Source organism: Melospiza georgiana, chromosome 2 (assembly GCF_028018845.1).
Source record: "Melospiza georgiana isolate bMelGeo1 chromosome 2, bMelGeo1.pri, whole genome shotgun sequence".
Lineage (NCBI taxonomy): Eukaryota > Metazoa > Chordata > Aves > Passeriformes > Passerellidae > Melospiza > Melospiza georgiana.
Window position 1 is genome coordinate 106,241,328 of NC_080431.1, and position 16,002 is coordinate 106,257,329.

General features: G+C 39.8%; 1 long non-coding RNA gene across 1 annotated transcript in view; it reads right to left on the bottom strand.

Moving 5' to 3' along the window:
* LOC131080282 (uncharacterized) overlaps window positions 1-16,002 on the bottom strand; it is a 43,970-nt gene that overhangs the window by 8,157 nt on the left and 19,811 nt on the right. The window contains exons 4-6 of the long non-coding RNA XR_009114150.1: window positions 12,685-12,779; window positions 11,646-11,802; window positions 7,826-7,997 (exon numbers count right to left, since the gene is read on the bottom strand). This is a non-coding gene — a long non-coding RNA (uncharacterized LOC131080282). The remainder of the gene's footprint in view (window positions 1-7,825; window positions 7,998-11,645; window positions 11,803-12,684; window positions 12,780-16,002) is intronic.

The window sequence follows — 16,002 nt, forward strand, 5'->3', positions numbered from 1 at the left end:
CTTCTCTTGGTGCAGCCCAGGACAGAGTTTGGTTTCTGGGCTTCAAATGCACATGGACAGCTCATATCCAACCTCTCAACCACCATCACCCCCAAGTCCTGCCAGGCAGGGCTGCTCTCAATTTGTTCATCCCCCAGCCTGGATTGTTCCTGAGGGTGCCCTGACCCCTGCACTTCATCTTATTAAACCTCATGAGACTCCCATGGGACCAGCTCTTGAGACTGTCCAGGTCCCAAGGCATCCTGTACCTCAGGTGTGGCAACCACACCACTCAGCTTGATGTCATCTGCAAACTTGCTGAGGGTGCCCTGATCCCTTTGTCTCTGTCATTAATGAAGATATTAAATGGCACTGGTCCCAGTACAGACCCCTGTGGGGCACCACTTCCTGGCTTAGGTGTGTTCCCCCTTGAAAGATGTGGTGGTCAGACCCCAGTGAGCTGCCCTGTAGGGGTGACTGAGCTGGTAACAGTGTCTGTCCCCTCCGACTCAGTGACTGCCCTGGAGGAAAGCTGGGGAATGGAGGAGACTCCTGCTTCACGTTGGTTGGCAGGACAAGTGCTAGAGCTTCCTTCCTGCATGGGCTCGGCAACGGCAGTCCCATTCCTTTTCACATTCCCAGAAGGTCAAAGTTAATCTATTCAGACCTTCTCAAACCTATTTCAGTTTTACTTCTGACAGTTCTACTGAGGCCACCTTTGGAGAACAACTGTGAAGAGCAGTGAGTTGATAATTCTGCTGTGGTGGCTGTCCCTCAGTGCTGCTACAAATCTTCCTAAATCATGCTGCTCAGAACATGTGGAAATTATGTGCAGTCTTCCAGGAAGCTTTTTGTTGTGGTGTGCTGTAATGTCCCATTTTGGCCTTCCAGGTCCTTTCCCCAAGTGTGCCTATATCTCTCTCCCTTCCCCCTTGCCCCCATGCTGAGTGAGTCCTGTCAATCAGGCTCAACATTCCAGCAAGGCGTCATTTGGTTGGTCAAGTTCAAAGGATGCCACTCAGGCCCAGGGGTCATTGGCCTGTCTGGGTGTCATCTTCCCCTGAGACCCTGCCCCTCTCACCTGGTTGGTGGCTCACCTGTACCTCCCTTCCCCCTGTCCCTGAGCTTAAAAGGTGAATCAGACCATGCTGTCTTTGTTCTGTTGGAGCAGTTCCTCACGTTCAGACCTCTGTAACCATGGAATAAACCTCTGGACATTAAACCCTCCAGCAGAATCCTCTCCTTTTTCTCTTCACCATCACCTGAAGCTATTCCTCCTGAGGTAAACGGGGTCCTAACAAGCCTGGACTTGTTCAGTGCCCAGCTGCAACCACCAGCAAGCCAAGGTATCTCTGGGGTGATACACCGCAGTTGCTGCCTTTGGCCCAGCAGCAAGGGTCAGACTGGCCCAGGCACAATCTAACTGGTAATATTGGGAGTTATTTTTCCAATAGCTTTTCATTTGCTATTCACTTCCAGCAGCAGGAAAGCCTTCCTCAGCTTTCCATTTTAAACATCAAACCAAATCAAACAAAGCCTGAAGATTATTGTTTTCCTATGAAAAACAAATGAATAATTAATTGTCATGGGATTTCTCTGTGTAGTTCCAATCCAAGAGGAATTAACTGGAGTCCTTGAGATGGAAAACAATTAATGAGCACAGGATTTGCAGCCTCTGCATGAACATTCTGGGTTATTCCACATCATATTCTGCCAATAATCCCACTGTTGCTAAAGCACACATCCAGAGCTCAGAAGTTATGGCACGTGTGATGATGACACATTTACAGTAATGTCTCAGATGTGATCACCTTTAATTTCAGTGGAACACTGGCAGCAATACACACCCAGCATGTATTACAGGGGCTGTAAGAGAGTCATTAGGGTGGGATGCAAATATCTGAAATGAACAATGGACAAAATTTGGCAAGTGCTAATAGAACCATTAAAATATCTGAATAACAAGGAAGATGTTTACTGCTCCCCACAATGGAAGGGTTTAAAACTATTCAGAGCCAGAAAATGAAGCTCTGTGTGTTGTTCAGGAAACACAGCAGTGTTACCACCACTGTATTGCAGCCCGGCCTCTCTCAGCCACTCTCACTGCCCATGCAGGTGTCCCAATATCATGACTTTTCACTGCCCTATTAATTTAAAAAGGGTATCTTGGGATAGACCTAGTCTAAACCCAAGAAATAGAAAGGATAGGATGAGCTTACAGTTAACTATTATGTCTCCAACCCTGGCCTTTCTTGTTGCAGACTCTCTACTATTTTCTAGCATAGACTCTTACAAAACCCAGAGTCTGAAAACAGCTTGTTTTAATATGAAAAAATCTTCTGTGGCTTGTAAGTAACCTTGCTCTAAGGACATCCCCTTTTTATGTGGAAGGTGCATGGCCACATTGGGCTTATTCCAATTCCTAGAGAACATATGCATTGATAACACTTATGTAGAAGTATACATTTGTTTCAGGGGCTTTTGCAAGCTGAATGAACTCAAATTGCCAGAACATCTTGTGTGTTTCTTCCCAACTGTAGATGCTATAAAGCAAATCCTAGCAATTAATGAGTAAATTTCAAAAAAGCTTGAAGTTGCTTTCAGTGGAAAATCAAATGTTTGAAAAATTTTTTTGAGATATCAGCTCCCTTATGACATAAAACTGATCTGGAAATCTCACAAGCACTGTCACTGCAAGGTCAGCAATTCAAGCCTGCGATGCCACAAAGCCAGCTCATGATACCTTGAGGGCTGCTCCTGACAGTAGAAAATGAAGATGTAAAAGAAAAAAGGCATCCTTAGAGTTGGGCAGAGACAAAATTTCTCCATCTCTTATGAAAACAGTGGTTCAAGAAAACAGACAGATCCAAAAGTGTCCCACCTGAGAGGGAAACCCTTCCATTTGCATTCATAGTTTTTTAGATACCAGAGCAGTCAGAGAAGAAACTCAGAAGTATCAGAGATATTAAAAACTTCTGACAATTTTGTTCACATTCACAAATTTAATCACTGAGGAATCAATAATTCACAAATTCTGATATTTGTGATGAATGTGCTGAACATGCTGGAATTTACCCAGCTCTGACTTTCAGAACTGCTGCCTTTTGACTTTGAGATGAAACTGTAAGGAATCAAAATAGCAGATACTACTGCATAAATGTGTGCAAGTATCTCAGTGAATCTTTTGGAAGAAGGGAATGGATACTGATTGAATTCATTAGGATAAGAATTCCAAAATATATTAGAATCCTCTAGAAATTGCTCTCTGTGCTCAAGAGCCTGGTGTTCCAGCTGCTATTTTGTGGAGCCTAGGTGAAAGGAATGCTTTATCCTGAGCCTAACTCAGCACCTTAAGGGGTTCCCTCCCTAACACAGGGGTCCTAACTGAGGCTTTAATTCTTTTGTGGCAATTATGCTTTATATGAAAAGGAACTTGTTTTATACAGTCCACTTATGCCCAGAAGTAGAAACCTCACTCATTTTGTGATAATTTTCAGAAGCAGTGTACCTGAAGATGGCAGATTTGGAAATGGCATTATTTTATATTGCTGCAGAGCAGCAATTGGCACCCCAGCCTATAAAAGATACTACTCAAACAATATAAAATAGCCAACACCCACAAGAAGAAACAGAGTTCTATTCTATCCCAAAATATACCTCTGCAGAGTACCTGTTATATTGCACTTAATCTAATTTACTAAAGGAGAGATGAATCCCCTTGCTGCAATCAAGCTATTTTTAAAAAGAGATTGGTGGTGATTCAGCTGAATGGTGACTAAACCACTGACAAATTTCCCCTGTCAGCTTGTGTGTATAAAAAGATGCTTTGCTGGAATGATACATCTGCAGATACCACTGTCTTTTTGGACTGGTGGGGAGTTTTCCAGTCAAACTATATAATTTTAATTATTATTTAAAATTATATGCATATCAAGCTTTTAGCACATTTCAGAGAGGCATCAGGTCATACAATTGAGCTGTACTGGGTTTGCAGGGCCAGGAGTGGCTCCTGTGGGCAGTTTCCAGAAGCTTTCCCCAAGTCCAACAGAGCCAATTCCAGCTGGCTACAAGACAGACCCACCACAGGAGAGAGACTGTGTGGGAGGAACAGCTCTGCAGACTCTCTTTGGAGCCATTTCTGGAGGACTGTCTCCCATAGAAGGGACTCCCCACTGGAGCAGCAGTGAAGAGTCATCCCACTGAGTAGGGAGGAGTGGCTGAGACAAGGTCTGACCACAGACTTCATTCCCCATCCCCTGGACCACTGGATGAGGGGAAGGTAGAGAAAACCAGGAGTGAAATTATGCCTGGAAAGAAGGGAGAAGAAGGGAAAGATGTTTCCAAGATATGGATTTGTTTCTCATTATCCTACTCTGATTTAATTGGTAAATAATTAAACTAACTTCCCCAAGCAGACTCTGTTTTGCCCATGACAGTAAGTGGTGAGTGATCTCTCCTCTTAGGATGAATCCTTATCTCGATCCAAAAGCCTTTCACTGTATTTTGTTTCCCCTGTCCAGCTGAGGAGAGCAGTGACAGTGGCTTCAATGGTTCCCTGGTGTCCAGCCAGCATCAACCCACCACACAAGCCACAACAGAGAGAATTTGAAACAAATATTGAACGAGATCATTAGCTGAAACTGCTTGTTTAATTTACTTTATCTGAGCTGAATGTATCTTCAGAAAGGATAAACAGAGATACATTCCCATGAACAGAAAAGCAGAGTCATCCCCCATTCTGAATGTTACTCTGCAGCTCAAAAGATACAGGTTGAGTTCTTGCTCTCTATGAGCTGCTGCCTTTGGCAGGTACAGGATTACATCTATGGACTAGGGATGACTCTGATGCCTCCTACAGCTCTTCCTAACTGCAAACTTCCAGTTAATATAGCAGAGCAAGCAGGGGAAAAGGAGAGTTCTTCATTTACATCACCAGTGAGAAAGAAATTAAATCCGTAAAGTAAACTAAACCAGAAATGGAGTTGAGAAACAACTATTACAGTCCCTTGAGTAGGGCACCTAATTACTCTATAGCTCCTTTGGAAACTGCCTTCCAGGGACTATAGCAGAAGCTCATGCTCATGACATTTATCAGGATGTAAGTTTGGAATATAATAATCCTGGCAGTTCACTAGTGGGTTTGCTTGGTCCTGAAAAACTGATTTCCTAGGAAATTACTTTTTAAGATCTACCTGTAGTTCTGTCTGGTTTCTCTGATGATTTACAAGACTAGATAACCTGTTTTCTCACCATGGTGAGAACAAGTCTTAGAGAGCACAGAAGAATGCCTGTCCTTCTCTTCACCTTGACTTTAAATCTCAGAGTTTATGTCAGTGAAAATTGTTACACATTTAATTAGCTATTTTGTTGATGCAGAGTTAAAGACAGTTCAGTAAATAGTCTATTATTTCTATCCTCATAAGTCAATAATGAAAATTTTGTCACTCAGAGGACAGCATATGCAAATAAATGTGCATATGATAGACTGAAAGCAGAATAAGCAGAATTCACTGGCATCTAATAGGTGTTTAATTGCTTTGGAGTGCTACTAAAAAGCAATATTATTAGGATGTTTTTCTTGCAAATGGGTTTTACAAGCATATGGTCAGTGCTGTATAATCGCAGGCTTATAATTGAAACTAAATAGGTTAGAAATTACAAGGTAGAAGAAAATAAAAGCTCAGCAGCAAGTATGTATGGCTAACCATGGATAAGTGTGTGCTGTGTGGTGCTTGTGGGTGCACCCAAATGCTGTGCTCCTGCACTACACCTGCCAGGAATTACCATTATGGCTTAGGAGGAACTGTGGCTGTCTAAGGAGACCTCAGGGAAATGAATTCTTAGCTGGGGCTGACATGAGTACAGATTAACCAATTAAGGCACCTGTATCAATATAAGCATCCTGACTCATTGTTTAATGGGATAATTGGAATTCTGTAGAGGAAATAAAGTTGATTACAGGGATCAAACAGAGTGAAAGCTTTCTAAGCATTTGTCTCTTGCTTGTGACAAGTTGTAGCTTATGAGGCTGCTGACATTAATGCCTTAAGTTTTAGCTTTCATATTTTTCAGATTTTGTACTGCCTTAGTGTGTAACTCTGAATTTCATATAAAGTGTTAGCAAGTTCTCTTTACAGTTTAGTTCGACAAAACAATCCTTTTCCAGCCAAGAACCAAGGATACCATCACAGCTTCAGGCCCAAAAAGTACAAACAGCAGAGAACTGAGGAGAGCAGTCTGGGAGGATGGGACTTCATAACCCGAATCTGTAATTGGACAATTAACCCCAACATGTGAATGGACCAAAACTTACAAAAGTGTGAGAACTCAGGACCTGTCATCCATCTTGGGTGCAGCCATAGCCAGGCTCTTGTACTGCCCGAAGGCCTCTCAATAAACACCTACTTTATTCCTTTAACACTGTCTAGCCTCTGTTCCAGGGAGCCTCTTTAGGCATCAACATGGAACAAATAGCAGTATGGGCAGTAAAAGGTCAGGTCATTACTTTTCAGTGCTTACAATAAAATTGTGCACATGCTGTGAAGAAATATACAAAGGTCTGTGTGTTTACCAATAAAGGTGAAATCTATATTCCAACTTTTCGTATGTATCTGAATTCCCACAATGTTTTGGTTTTACCTGATGAATTGTTCTTGGTATAAAGCAATTCAGCAGATTTTCCCATCATCTTACATGAATCTATAAATCAATTTACAATACAATGTGTCTACTCCATGGTTTTGATGGGTGGATTTGCCCATGAAAGCATATGATGAACAGATGGTGGAAGAGAAAAAGCCAAAGAGATGAGGGGCTAGTTGGGCTATTCAATCCAAAGAAATAAGATGCGGATGATTTACTCTCTATAAACAGAAGACAAACTGATCTCCAGAGAGAAGGAAGAATGGAAATAAATTCACTGTATTCTCAGGAAGCAATCTATCACAAAAGGTCAGCATGCCTTTATGTTTGAAGAAGAAAATGAAAAGGCATTTGTGGCTTATTGTGTCCAAATGTATTGTTTCCTTTGAAGGATTCAAAATATTTTTGTCCAACGGAAACTGAGGCCTACATAACTTCTCTTACATGTTTCTGAAGAGTAGTCTGGTTATTTAAGAGAAAAAAAGAAAATCAAGTACAATAAAAGGCCTAGCAATATTTTTTCTTCAAGTGTCAGATGAAAGTTTTGGGTGTACAAGACTTGTCATATTTTATCTGGAATATCAACAGAGAAAAAATAAAGAACACCTAATGCTTTGTTTATTTATTCACATTCTCCTCTTTTTTTTTTTTTCCATTCCTGCCATTACTCTTTGCAGGGCACAGATCTTCAAAGGACTCCAGCTGTAATGCTCTGTATTTCTCAGGATGCAGATATTCCATTGGAATAGAGTGAGAATCTTACTGTTCAGTTTTGAAACTGCAGGAGCAGCTGGGGACCATGAAATCGAATAAGGGCCAGTACTAGAACTCTCCTTAGGCTACAGAAATTTGAAAAGCAAAAATCTTCTGTTTGAGGAATTTAAAACCATTTCCTTTCAGTTAAAAATGTCCAACCATCCTGTTCCAATTTAATGGAATTCTGGCATTTTAAAATTTTACCCAATTTTACATCAAAGCTCAAGATGAAAAAGGATGGAAATTCTCTATTAAATAACAGAAATTCTCTATTCCATAATGACTGACACTGCCTAGAACACAGAGCACACCATAATGTTATTGAACTGAATAAAATAAATGAGTACTCTGCAAGCTCCAGAACACATAATGAAATGAAAAACAATGAAACACATAATGAACCACAAAAGTCCATTAAATTTATTATTTTCTATGAGAGTTTACCCACCTTATCAAACTTCTGTGATAAAATTTGCCCCTTCTGGGCCTGATGAGTTTTGCAAATGGTGCAAATGAAACAATTCTTATCCAGCACAGAAGAAAAGTGCACACTGACCAAAAATTAGGACATGTAGAAATTCTTTAAATGAAACCACATTGAATGAGCCATTAGGATCCTTCTGTAGAAGAAAATTAGGAGAACAGTCACATTAGGACAAAAAGATGACCTTAAAATATGCACTTTCTATAAGTCCAGGATATAGTTAGTGTCTCAGTAGATACCAAATTCTGCTTTGAAATCTGTTTATTGACCTGTAACTTATGCAAGCAGGAAGACTCAAAGGTAATTGACAAGAGAGAGAAAGAAGCAATATGCTGTTGAGTGTACCCTGAGCTGTTTTCTCACCACAAAACTCTCCAATACATGTATACCTTGTAATTAAATATTATATAAAATTCTTGCTGAATACGATTACCATAGCTTTCAGATATATCTCTCCTGGAAGACCTCACAAGAAAACAAAATAAAAAAAAACAAAAAACAAACAAACAAACAAAGAAACCACCAAAAAACAACAAAACAAAACCAAAACCAAAACCCAAACCAACAACAGCAAAAAAATCCAAACCAAAAAACCAAAAAACCCAAACCAACAACAGCAAAAAAATCCAAACCAAAAAACCCCAGGCATAATAACAACTATGTATTCTGCTCTTAGTATTTAATATAGTAGAAGGTAAAGTATACTTTTTGTTGCCACTTGCAGCAACAACGTTAACAGCAGCATGTGATTAGGAGTCTGAAGTCTCTCCTTCATCTGAGATTGCTTTCTGAAATCAAATTCAGGCAGAGAGAAAAGGAGAAACAAACAAGTTTACTGCAGCTCTGCAGTAGCAAATAATCAAGATAACTACTTGAGGAACATAAAGTAAAGCACCAGATTCTTCAAATGATATGATAATTGAAACACAGGTGTTGAATATCCAGTTATGTGCAGATCTCTCTCCTCTCAGAGAATGGAAAGGGCACAGAAGGATTTAGCCTGAGATAAACAACAATGCAAGGGAAAAAAAAGAGCCAGTCTGTGCACTGGAGGACAAATCTATCTCAACCTAAAATTTGTCATTGGCTGTGTTGTACAGGCAGTCTGTTCAAACACATGACAAATGACACTGCTATTCATAGAGCAGGCATAGCACAGGTTGCCACAATCTAAATTGTTACCAATAGTGTCCCGTACACCAAGAAATGTCATGCATTCAGCTGTAGAGCACCACAGGCTGAAGGTGTGTATAAGAGGAAATTACAGTCAATAGAGTAAAAATTATCCAATAGCTAGCTATATGCAACTAATCTTCATGATTTGTTAAAAAAGCAAAAAACAAAACAAAACAAACCCCCCCCCCCCCCCAAAAAAAATCCCAAAAACCTCCAACCACTGAGGCTTTTAGCACCTCTTTTTGCAGTTGCACTGCATTTCAGGAAATGAGAAATATTGAATCTCTGGTTATAAGGAAGCAATATTTTGTTTTGACAAATGCTCCACATCAGTCCTTGATTTGCACAGCACTGAAGAAAAGGGTGCATCTTCAACTTATTTGTAGCCCCCACCTGTCTTTTTAAATATATTTCAAGAAGGGCACAGATTGTCTAGCCAATGAGTTATACTGTATGCATAAAAGTATGTGGATAATAATGTTCTTCTTCATACAGCTTCATAGAGAATCCTGGCCTCAGGCCAAACAACTGCAAAAGCAAAGCTTTTTCCCCTCAGCATTTCAGCAAAGTGCACATAATACATCTTTAAGTAAATTAGTGTTATAACAGGTTTCCACTGATCCATCTTGAAGAGTCAAATGAGAACTAAAAATAGATCCTGTTTTCAATTTCCCCTGAGCACCAAAATGATTTGAAATCCTCCCTTGCCACAGGAAACAAACAGATAAAACCCCTAAATTTGGCAATGATTCAGTAAATATATGTGCCTGTTTCAGTATTTAAATCCAGGAGCCAAGGAACTCTTTATTAGAGAAGGATTTGCAACCTATCCAATAAAGGTAGGGAGCAAGTGTGACTCTCCAAGAAAACCCCTTCCTCTTTGTGGCATTTGCAAAGGAAAACTCAGCTCAGAGCATGCAGCAGATGCCAAAGCCACCTCTGCAGAGAGGTGCAGAACATGTAAACAGCCACACACCATGACCATTCCTATACTTAAAGGGATTGGCAAAGCAGAGTGAAGATATGATCAGATACTATTCATTGGAATAAACAGGCTAAAAAATAGATCATAATTTCACCTTGAATTATGAAAAGGGGAAACCCCCTATTTGGAAAATTCCTGCAGAATGGCAAAGTCATTGAAACAGGAACAAACACAGCAAGCATTTTGAAGCAGAAGAGCCCTTGGCTTTAGGGCTGAGGGGATTACATGCAGTTTTTCAAGTAAATACTCCTGGAATTGTCTGAGATAAGTGGTTGTATTTTCAAAAATGAAAACAAGATGATCTCATTTAAAGTTTTAGTACTTCCTTAACATATTTATGCAAAAAAGTGGTCCCTGGCAAGGAGATTTGGATGTGTGGAAGGAGAGGACAAAAAGTAGAAACAGTAGCTCAGCATTCAGCTCAATTTTAGCACATATTTTTCTAAAAAGGATAAAATCATAGTGTATGATTTCATAGATATAGTTGAGATCAAATCCCTGAAAGAAAATTTTGCTGAATGTTGATTCAAATGTAAAAATTTTGACTGGTATCAACCAGCCCATCTCCAATTTTGCTAAAAACAGATGCTTGTTAAGTTATTTTTCTTAATGCCTGTTAATAGAATTGGCATTGAGTAACAAAAATGGATTATTTTTTGTATCATTGTTGCTAATGTGATGTTCTGTTTGTTTTTGAGCAGGGCATATGTATAACACTCAGCACTAGGGGCAGCGTAAGGAGGTAGCACGATTATCATGACAATAAACTAATTAAGACTGGCCTGAAGAAAGCCAAGGGTTTCCTCCTCTCCAGATCTGTAGAACAAAAGGAACGGGGAGAACAAGGGAAATATTAATCACAGTTTATATAAGAAGTGCTTGATTTTGCTCTGCTTATGGAATTGCAGCTGAATAAAGTGAAAGGAGAGAAAGGGAAAGTATTTCTTGGTCCATAGAAAAATAACAAATGGGTTGTTAATTGGCAAGTGTTTAAAGGGCTGGTTCTAATCAGGGTAAATGGGCTTGTTTTTCCAACACTGGGTCTCACATCAAAACAACAAGAAACAATTGAAAAAATCTTTCAAAAAGAAAGCAAGAGGAAGTGGGTTGTCACCAGCTGCTCCAAGACAAAATCCTCCAACAAATGTGTAGCAGCAGATGCTGTGTGAAGCACAGGGAATGTAAATGCACATGAGTCATCCCATAAGCTTAGGGGGACAAGCTGCAGGCCAGATCCTGGGGGCAAAGACTTTTGTGACTTTAACCATCTCCCCACTTGCTTTGTACTTTGTTCAAGTAGACAGTATATTTTTTGGAAGTTTTTCATCCCTTTTAAAGGGCCCTGAGCAGAAGGAGAGTTTCTTACAGAAATATTATTCCTTGGGTTCATGGCATCAAAAACAGGAGATGGTCCAGCATCATTGTCTGTCCAGCAGGGAGAAGAGTTTAAAGCATTTCCCCCTCTCCCCTCTTTTTTAAGGTTCATGATAATGATAAAAATTGTTAAAAGGATCATTTTTATAATTTCCAGCATTTCACTATTTGTTTTACACTTCAGTTTCATAACCTGGCACACTAGGAAAGGACAGAAAATTGGCATAGCAGCAAAAATAGAAGAACTACCTGCTGTGTTTCACAGAGATAATCCTGAGGATCCCATCTCAGGCTGGTTGCCCCTGGGCAGAGGGATAAGACCTTCCAAAAGTTGAAGCACAATGGAACTTGAAATGGAAGTGACAGAAGGATGCTCTCCAGGAGTTTTCAATAAAATCCTGTTTCTCTAAAAGAAATAGCAAGAAAGAGACAGAGGGAGGAGTCCCAGACTCAGTTCTTGCCTTGGCTGTCCCAGCTGTGTATATTTAGGTATTCTCATACTCTAGTCATTATAAAACACACACTGATTTGCACAATTCCATAATCTTATAAGAAAATAGGTCATTGGGGATTATCAAATTCTCATCCATTTAATTTCAAAATTCTTTTCTTGTTTTCCCCCAGCAACACCAAGGTCTCATATGGAGAGGAAAAAATGGATTTAGCAGAAGACTTTGCATGGAGATGGATCTACATTTTGAATCCATTTTTATGTTTGATGCTGCCGTGTTCCACTGTGACAGATCCTGAGGATTCCCTCCTGCCAGTTGCCCTGAAGGCAGCCATCCCCAATTTCTCCACTGAATTCATGCTACTTAACATGTCACAAACAATGAGAGGCTTTTTGTGCTTTAAAGGGGAACTCCAGAGCTGACTGGAAACAGTGATTTAATTTTGTGAAAATATGTTGATATTTTGATATTAGAACATACTGATGTGTGATCTGTCCTAGTTTAAAGAAAACAAATAAACGACGAAAAGGAGTGAGGAGGAGTGAGGAGAATGGGCCCTCAGTACCCAGTGGTGCAGACATTTGGAAATCCACCTGTGCCAGAAGGGACCCTGCAGGAATATCAAGCCAGTGGGGAAACAGTGACACTCTGAGCTGCACTGGGTGATGATTTTCAGGCTTCACTGGGATGATGCTGTGAACCTGGTGGAACCTGAAACATACACCTGCAGACTCTATCTGTGGTCAGGAGAGGCATGTAAGATTATAGTTTTCTTTGGGATATTTAATCTGCAAAGCTACTTTTTAAGAAACAGAATACTCCAAACACATTTGTACCTGATCTCAGGAAGGAGGCTTGAGGATTGGGCTTTGCCACGTCTCACTGCAGAGCACAGGTGGGAGCCAAGCATTAGCAAATCCTTCTTCTGTACCTGGGCAAATTTAGCAGGAAAGGAATAAAATTAGATCCTGCTGCCCTTTATCCCTTGTTTGCCAGATTTGGTGGAAAGAAACTGATTATATGTGATCCAAGCTAGATTCTTCTCCAGACTCATGATGTGTCCACTTCTCTAATTGTGTTTCCCACGGCGGTAATCAGGGAAGGGGAAGGGATGGGACAGCACGGGGCAGCCTGACAGCACACAGGCATGTTCCTCAGCCCTGGGAGCCAAACCATGCCATGAATCTGCAGCTTATGGTGCTTGGCTCCTCAGTGATGAGAGCGGACCACACAGCAGCTACTGTATTTCCAAGGGAGGGAAATCCAGCCTGACTTGGTTTTGTCATAAGTGATTAGATTTTATAGTGTGCTTATGTACTTCTCCTAATCAAATTAGCACGTTGGCTCAAAATCAGCCTAGCAGAAAACCTCTCATTTCCTTACCCATTCTGCTTCATTTATCACCTGGAATTACCAAAGTTTGGAGATTTTCTTTTCTCTCTGCTGGGCCCAGTTCTTTTTAGCTTATAAAATTTGAAACATTCATCGCCCAAGGTTGCAAGAGCAATGAATATTTATAATCCCATCTTCCCAGCACACTCAGAGGTGTCTCACAGTGTGACTTCATATTAGAAATGTCCCACCTGTGGGGATCACTCAGAAAAACACAGATTACAAATCTGTACAACATAGAACAAGGTCAATGCCCAAATTATGGGAATTATCACCTTAAAAAAGGTTGCATATCTGATGATGCACTGCCCCAACACTGATTTATAGGTGCTGTACTAGTGACTCTCCCCTGTGAAGATGGAATTTCAGCTATTAAGTTATGACATTATTCCCTGGTTCTTTTCTCAAGGCCTCTTATGAATCAGCTGCAAATTGTATAATGCACTCCTCTCACCATTTACAAAGGTAGCCCCTATCTCCAACAGCAAGAAATGAAAAAAGGGTTTCTCACCTGGCTTCAGAGTCCAGGGAAATATTATAGTTTAAAGAACATAGCAACTAGTGACAAAACACACGCAGGACTATGATGATGAGAACTGCTTAGAAAATACTGCAAATGAAACTTCCTGACCCTGCAGGCACCTTCTGGTAATTCACTGCAAATATAGGGTTTTTTGTAGGCTGAGGCCACACTCTAAAAAGCTCAACCCCCATCCCATTCATCTCCAAAAATGCAATTAAAGCTTAATGTTAATTCAGATTATTTTCCTATTCAAGACAGAGCTATGAGGATTACAGTCAGTTTTAACACTTGTCAGGAAAATATGGTTCCTTCCACTTTTCAGACAGGCAATTAACGCTCAGCAGCAGCACTGAAATTAGAAACTATCTAGAGGCCATTTTAGGCCAAGAAAGTTTTGCCATTGATTTTAATGCATCAAGATATAACGTATTCTCCAGTATCATGCCCTTTCCTATTTTTCCCAAACTTTGGTTGAACCATTAAATTGAAGCCTGCCCTGTAAATCCCATAAGCTATTAATGTAGTTCCCTTAGCTGGAAGATAGATTAATGACCTGAGACTTCTGTAGAATATTTGCTACTTCAGTGCAAATTAATATCATATTTTATCCTCATTTTATACCCACATCCAGCACTTCCTTCTGCAAAGGATACCAGAAGGAGCTGATTATTTAAATGCCAAGATTCTAAATCTTATCTTCAAATTTTTAATCAAGCCGTTAAACATGAGTCTTAAATTGCTGCATTTCCATTTTTCATACTTCTCTCACCTCATTTTTCATGATAAGAACAAATAAAAAATTAAGCACATAGATTTGTTTAGGAGGGGTTTTTTAATACTAATGAAGTTTTTTAAATACTTTATGTTTTTCAGGACTCTGTTCTCCTCCACACATTGGGCTGGGACTAAATTAAAATGTCTTTCACTTCACCCAGGTCTAAGTTCTCCATTTTAAAATTAGTAGTTTTAAATTTTCTAGGTATCAAATGCTATCCTGCCAATAATGATTTTGTCCACAGTCTCTGATTTTTTATGTATTTTTAATTAAATTACCAATTCTTATTCCACTGCCTAAAATATTTTTTGCTAAACACACTTCTCTGCTGATGAATGCAATTTCTGGAGAAAGCAAAATCATGAAAACCTGAAAATTGCTTGAGACACATGTTTAGTTCTAGAAAACTCAGGTCAGGCCTCCTTTCTGTAGGAATTAAAATTTATGGCAAAGTCTCCAGTTCCTCAGGCAAGCACATCAAGCTATTAGAAGAAATAAAAGAAGCAGAAGTGGGGGAAAAGACAACGTGGTTTTCTCTTACTATTCCTTCTTGCCAGCACTCTAAAAAAGTTTGGCCTTTATTTTTAAACAGTAAAACTAGGTTGAAACTTCAAACTTACAGAAAAATTTTTATTTCTATACTTCAAACCCTCAATAATAGTATTACTAATAATAAAAGGAAAAATGCTACAAAAATCACAGAAAACAAACAGCAGTTTGGAGTGAAATATACATTATATTTTCTTTCTATGTTTGTTATTATAAAAAATCTATGAAGAAAACATAGTCACTTCACAAAGTTTTTATTGTTGAATCCTTATGCTGTTTTGGCACCAGCATTAGGTATCAAGTCAGAGGCACATCACAAATGTAAAACAGATTTGCAAACACATTCACTTACACTTGATTAATCTGCCTTGTAAACTTCATTAGTTGGTATTGGGGATTGCTGTGGTCAAAATATTTTGGGGAGCACACTTTAGACACTCACCACTCTCTTGATTAGAATTATCCTTTATATCCAGTCTTAACATATTTAGAACTCAATATGACATTTTGAGGGGACCTACAAGGAATGTCTCATTCAACTGGCTGACCACTTCAGGTCTGAACAAAAGTTAAAATATGTTGTTAAAGGTATTCTCTAAATGCTCCTTAAATGCTATCAGACTATTGACAGCCACCAGATCTCCAGGAAGCACGTTCCAGTGTTTGACCATCCTCTTGGCAAATAAGTGCTCCCTAATGTCCAGTGTAAACCTCCCCTGGGGCAGGTCAGCAGCCCCTCCTGACTGCAGGAGTTGTATTTGCAGTGTTCCTCCCCTGCTGCCCCATTCCCCAGTGGTGCCAATTGTCACTGCCCTTCAGAGCAGCTGATGCCCTCCACAGGTCTTCCTCCAGCAGCTGAACTCTTCCTTGTCCCTGCAGTCATTCCTGTGGATTGACTTCTCTGTGGATTGAATT